Consider the following 7,135-nt stretch of genomic DNA (forward strand, 5'->3'; position numbering starts at 1 on the left):
TCCGGGGAGCCCTTGCAGAAGGCGCTCCATGGTGCTTTGAAACAGGCCGGGTGCGACGCTCACCCCAAACTGGAGCCTGGTGCATTTGAATGCACCCCTATGAGTTACAATCGTTTGCGCCTCTGCCGTGGCATCGTCAACTGGTAATTGTTGATAGGCCTGAGCCAGGTCTAATTTGGCAAAAAAATTTCCGGGCCCCAGGGAGTGTAGTAGATGATGCACGATCGGCACCGGATAGGCGCTCGGCTGCAAGGCCTTGTTGATCGTGCACTTGTAGTCAGCGCAGATCCTAATTGAGCCGTCAGACTTTACTGGGGTCACTATAGGGGTTTCCCACTTTGCATGGTCAAAGGGAACCAACACCCCTTGTTTAATTAATTTGTCCAGTTCCGCATCGATCTTTGGTTTCAATGCGAAAGGCACCCGTCTGGCCTTGAGTCTTATTTGGGCTATGTTGGGGTCTAAATTAAGGGAGATAGGGGTCCCCACATACTTGCCCAACGTGTCCCCGAAAACATCCTGGAACTCGGTCAGGAGACTGTCTTTTAACGATGACTTGAGCATCTGGTGGACGCCGGTGAAGCCCATGCTGAGGGCTCGGAACCACCCCATGCCGAGAAGGCTGGGAAGCTGCTTCGTGATGATGGTCAGTGGCAGGTCTCTTTCGTAGTCTCCGTAGGTGACTCGGAACGTGCCCACGCCTTCGAGGGGGACTCGGTTCCCCTGGTAGTCTAGGATGCCCAGTCTCTGTTTGGAGAGCTGGTCCTTCCGGAACGACGGCAGGAGGGTCTTTAGGGTCGCCCATGACATTATGGAGAGAGCTGATCCGGTGTCGATCTCCATCGAGCATGGCTTGCCGTTGATTTCGACCACCGTGCTGACTTTGTCCTCGATTGCCGCGCTGGCCTGGTCTATGTGAACACTGCAGCCATCTCGAGGTTCAAATTTGCGCCGTTTTTTCGCGCCGCCTTCTCTCGTTGGCTGTTTCTGGCGCGTTGATTCTGGTTGGCTGCGGCGCTCACATGGTTGGTGTTTTCTGGGCAGAATGGCTCTACAGACTCGCGCCAAGTGCCCTTTTTTCTCGCAACGCCTGCAAATAGCCTCCCTGTATTTGCAGGACAGTCTATCATGGTGCCCTCCACAGCTGGGGCAGCTTCGCTGAGGGCTGCCTGTGTCTTTTCTCTGGTGCTCCATTCGGAAGACATCCTCATCCGACTCGGACTCCGAGCTGGATCCGGCGTCTTCTCTGTGCACCAGGGCAGACTTGGGGTTGTCTTTGCTGGTCAGCGGACGCTGCAGCGTTTCTGCGGCTTTTGTGGAGGCTTCATGAGCCCTGGCCTCGTCTAGGGCTCCAGCAAGCATCAAATCAGGCTTGGCGAGCAGGCACCGTTGCAGCCTAATGTCCCGAACACCACAGATAAGTTGCTCAAGCAACGCATCGTCCAAGTCTCTATAGTCGCAATGGGTTGCGGTTTTTCTCAGGCTGGCCATGAATGCGCTGACCGGTTCTCCCTCTCGCTGAACGCGCTGTCTGAGTTGGTATCGTTGCACGAACTTGGAGGGCACGGGAGCAAAGTGAGCCCGGAACGTAGCCATCAGGGTGTCCCAGGAGATGGTCTGGACCGGCGTTGGCTCACACAGTGACTCTGCCATCTCGAACACGTCCGGTCCGCAGTGGCTTAGGAAGAGGGCCCTCTTCCAATTAGCGGAGAGCCCTTGCATGTCGCTGGCTTCGAGCGAGCATTCGAACCTCGTTAGGTACGAGACCCATTTTTCGCGGGTCGGATCAAAAGGCTTGGGCGGAACGTAGGCAGACATGTTCGGTATGCCTCCTGTAGTTCGCCTCGTCGCCTAGCTGAAGCTCGTGGTCTCACTGGTTCCCTTCTTGTGACCTCTATCCCACCTTCGTCGCCAATGAAGTGGATCGGGAATAACGAGAGGCACAACCAAGCAAGTGACAACAGCTCTTTAATATACAGTGAGACTTCAGCAAAAACTCAGAGGCTGCAGCCCTCCTTATATACAATCCAGGAGGGACTGTCAGCCAATCAGAAACGATAGCAGGTTTGAAACTCCCGCTCAAAAGTATCAATACATAACACCACCTGTGGCACGCGTGCCATAGGTTCGCCATCACGGGTGTAGGGTCTCCTGATTGGGCTGGGGGGTTAGAGTAGATGACCTACAAGGTCCCTTCCAACTCTGTTAATCTGTTAATGTGGGATCAAGACAGTCAACTCTCAAGGAGCATGTAGATAGATTTTCAACAGGAGGATCTGGCCACAACGTAGTCCTTAATGATGTACTTCTCTACATTGTGATGGCATTCATCCACGCTGTTGCTGGTCACCCCCCCCCCTTTTTTTTTTTCACTTCCACCTTTCTCAGCATTATGGACTTCTCCATACAATTAGGTCTTCACTACATGTGTCCAAAACAGGGGTGAAATGCTCCCAATTCGGACCAGATAGCCGATCCGATGGCGGTGGGTGGTTCGGAGAACCAGTAGCAAAAATCTCTGTGCCCCCCCCCCCCCCCATGCCCAGCTGAACCACAGGATCATCAGAGGCTTTTTTTTTAACTTTTAAAAGCATTTTTTCTACAACCTCTTCCGATGAAAAATTGCTTTTAAAAGTAAAAAAAAAAGCCTCTGATGATCGCTGGTTCACGGATGTATCCTTGAAGTAATCGGAAGTCGAGGTTGATTAGAAGAGAGATTGGATCTTTACTTTCACTGTTTCTTTGAATGTTCTGTGAAAATGAGGTTTCTAAGGGCTTAAAGATCGTTTCAACCAGTCACAAAATGTGGTAGAATATAGTCTGGAGTTGCAGGGAAGAGGGACTCTTTGCAGAGAACAAACAGACAACAGAGCTTGGAATGTCTGGTGGACAGGAAGAAAGCAAGGAAGGGGTGAAGTGCTACCGGTTTGGACTGGTTCGGCCATGTAGCAATGGCGGTGGGTGGTTTGGAGAACTGGTAGCGATGGCGGTGCGAGGCTCCACCCGGTTGTCATTGCTTCCTGGTTTTAACAGAGGAAGTAATCTGTTTTTCACCCTTTGTACGTGCGCAAAAGGGTTTGTGCATGCGCAGAGGATCTGGAAGTGGTTGTCCAACATCTTCTTAGAAACTTCAAGTGTTGGAGCATTCACAACTTCTGGAGGCAAGTTGTTCCACTGATTAATTGTTCTCACTGGCAGGAAATGTCTCCATTGTTCTAGGTCAGTGTTTCCCAAACTTAGCTATTTTAAGATGCATGGACTTCAATTCCCAGAATTCCCCAACCAGTATGCCTGGTTGAGGAATTCTGGGAGTTGAAGTCCATACATCTTCAAAGGGTCAAGTTTGGGAAACACTGTTCTAGGTTGCTTCTCTCCTTGGTTAGTTTCCACCCATTGCTTCTTGTCCTGCCCTCAGGTGCTTTGGAGAATAGCTTGACTCCCTCTTGTCTGTGGCAACCCCTGAGATATTGGAACACTGCTATCATGACACCCCTAGTCCTTTTTTTCATAAACCCCTTCATTAAGTAGGAGTGTCAACTGGAGTATAGAGACAGGGTAGTAGCAAGTGCAACAGGAATACAAACAATTGGTTAAAAAACAGTGCTGGTATCTAAAGATGTGCAAGCAACATACAGGCAGTCCTCAACAAATGACCAACAACTGAGCCCAAAATTTTCTATTCCTAAGTGAGACATTTGTTAAGTGAATTTTGCCACATTGTAGGAGTTTTCTGGCTGCAGCTGTTAAGTGAATCACTGCAGTGATTAGTAGCATGATTGTGAAGTGAATCAGGTTTACCCCTTGACTTTTTGGTCACAAAAAGGGATCACAGTGCAACGGTCGTAAATACGAGTCAGTTGCCAAGTGTCTCAGTTCTGATCTCGTGACCACGGGGATGCTGCAACGGTCAAAACTAAGTGTCAAAAAAGGCCATGTCATTTCTTTCATTGTAACGGTCACTAAACAAACTGTTGTAAGTGGAATATTTTGATAAATAAATAAATTTAAATGAATGAAAAGAATAAATAAACTTTGACAAACCATACATGAAAACCTCATTTTGGGTGAGGCTATCATGGAAGAGTCAAGGAACTGACAAACATTGGATGAAGGCAGGGGTGGGATTCAGCCGGTTTGGACCAGTTCAGGCAAACCGGTAGTTGTGACCTGCGGGGGGGGGTGCCCCACCCCCACCCCTGCCCCAGCGCTATGCCGTCCTATTTAGCTGCCTTTTTTAAGCTGTGTGCATGCATGCAAGCGTGCATGAGCAAAACTGATGCACAGAAGGCCGCACACGGGGCGAACGTGCTGGGGCGAACCGGTTGTTAATTCATGTGCCACCCACCTCTGGATAGAATAACAGAGTTGGAAGGGACCTTGGAGGTCTTCTAGTCCAACCCCCTGCTTAGGCAGGAAACCCTACATCACTTCAGACAAAGGTTTGTCCAATCTCTTCTTAAAAACTTCCAGTGTTGGAGCATCCACAACTTCTGGAGACAAGCTGTTCCACTGATTAATTGTTCTCACTGTCAGGAAATTTCTCCTTAGTTCTAAGTTGCTTCTCTCCTTGATTAGTTTCCACCCATTGCTTCTTGTCCTGCCCTCAGGTGCTCTGGAGAATAGCTTGACTCCCTCTTCTTTGTGGCAGCCCCTGAGATATTGGAAGACTGCTATCATGTCTCCCCTAGTCCTTCTTTTCATTAAACGAGACATACCCAGTTCCTGCAACCATTCTTCGTATATTTTAGCCTCCAGTCCCCTAATCCTCTTTGTTGCTCTTCTCTGCACTCTTTCTAGAGTCTCTATATCTTTTTTACATTGTGGCGACCAAAACTGGATGCAGTATTTCAAGTGTGGCCTTACCAAGGCATTATAAAGTGGTATTAACACTTCACGTGATCTTGATTCTGTCCCTCTGTTTATGCAGCCCAGAACTGTGTTGGCTTTTTTGGCAGCTGCTGCGCACTGCTGGCTCATATCTAATTGACCCATCCTTACATCCCACCACCACAACTGATGAAGCTTTTTGGAGGAGAAGCAAAATGTCTTTTTCTTCTTCTTCCTCAAAGCAAAAAAAAAAAACAGTTTGGTTGCCTTTTGAAGAAGCACCTTTGAGACAACAAAGGGCCGAGGTGGCGCAGTGGTTAGAGTGCAGTACTGCAGCTACTGAACTGCTAGTTCAGCAGATCAGCGGATCAAATCTCACCAGGCTTAAGGTTGACTCAGCCTTTCATCCTTCCGAGGTGGGTAAAATGAGGACCCAGATTGTTGGGGGGCAATATGCTATTTAGTATACTGTCTTTGGTGTAAGCCGCCCAGAGTCCTCGGAGAGTGGGCGGCATAGAAATATGACTAATAAATAAATAAAACAATGATTTGGATGACTGAGAATCTTCACAGACATCAGACGAAGGAATACATCTTTAAATTTTCTGGATAAAGAGAGGCCGTGTTTTCTGTCCTGGAAACAGTTGCTTCTTTCAACTGTCACTTTTGGTTTCCTGTTGGACAAAAGCAGAAATAAAATTACACACACACAATGCACGCCCGCAGAATTTGCAACCAAAATCTGCACTGTAGACCACTGAGTCATGTCCTCTTCTGGAATATCCTATTTTTATTCCATTACTCCAATTTCTCCATCGGCCTCTCTCCTAGGCACAGCCAATATTCTGTGGACACTAAAAAAATATTTTAAACTTCCAGTTTTCCACTTCTGTCTGTTGATTCCCCAGCCCCCCACCTCCATCTGTCCTTTTACTCTGCAAATAATATTGTTGGCTTTTCGGACTTCATAAAGATCAATGTTAAGACAGAGTTAGTTACAACCTATACAGAAACTTCCTTTGCAAATAAGTAAACCAAGACTGTTTTTTTAAAAAAAAAAAATTCACACAAAAATTTGTCAACCTGTTTCCCCAAAAATAAGACATCCCCTGATAATAAGCCCAATCGGGCTTTTGAGCACATGCGCTAAAATAAGCCTCCCGCAAAAAATATTTAAACACAGAGCTGGAAATACAGCAAGAGGAGCCCCATCTTGCTCCATGCGCCCCAAAATAATAAAACCTCCCCAAAAAGAAGGCCAAGCGCTTATTTGGGGGTTCAAAAAAATATAAGGTAGGGTCTTATTTTTGGGAAAACACAGTACTTTTTTTCTATTTTTGTATACATACCCTGTTTCCCCCAAAATAAGACATCCCCTGATAAAAGCCGAATCGGGCTTTTGAGTGCATGGCAATAAGGCCAAGCGCTTATTTCAGGGTTCAAAAAAAATTGAAGACAGGGTCTTATTTTCGGGGAAACACGGTAAAAGATTGTACAAAATTGTAGATGTTTGGTTGATGTTTCTTCAAAGACATGCTTGTATGATTGCAATTCTACCTATAATACATTGTTTTTGCAATGTCATTCCTTGATTGTTCCAAAAATGTTTTTTCAAGAGGCAACTGGATTTTCTGTTTTTTTCTTTGAAAACATTTCGCTTCTCACCCAAGAAGCTTCTTGGCATCCAGCTCTGACTGGAAAGATGGATTGGACTGGACTGGAAAGAAATGGAAAGATTTATACTCCTTGCAGACAGCTGATCATTTGCATCAGGGGTGGGTTCTAAAAATGTTTACTACCGGTTCTGTGGGCGTGGCTTATTTTGTGGGTGTGGTTTGATGGTCATGTGACAATTCTTTAGGATTTAGCAGAGGTACTGGTCTACCAGGCTTTTAACTGCTTGTAGAGCTGTACCGGTCTACCTATTTTTTTCTTGGAGCGTTCCAGTCTACCCATTTGTTCCTGGAGTGTTCCAGTCTACTCATTTGTTTTTGGAGGCACTGGTCTACCCATTTTTTTTTTATTGCACTGATGTACCACCACACTGCATTTTAACATTGATCAGCTGTAGGGCAGCCCTTTGAAGCCCCGCGGCAAGAGTTTAAACAGTTTTTTTCCTTCCAGCCAATCAGCTGGGACTCGGGAGGCAGCGAAAAATTGGGGGTGGGGCCAAATAAAAGGTAAGAATAATGCAGGGGGGAGGGCCCAGCTCCTGAACAAAGAGAACCGGTTTGGTGATGTCATATCGTCCGAACCGGGAGGAACCCACCACTGATTTGCATCCTTTTAGAGAGTCTTTGAGGCCACT

This window comes from Pituophis catenifer, unplaced genomic scaffold (assembly GCF_029215685.1).
Source record: "Pituophis catenifer annectens isolate HBS135680 unplaced genomic scaffold, rPitCat1.0.hap2 SCAF_3, whole genome shotgun sequence".
Lineage (NCBI taxonomy): Eukaryota > Metazoa > Chordata > Lepidosauria > Squamata > Colubridae > Pituophis > Pituophis catenifer.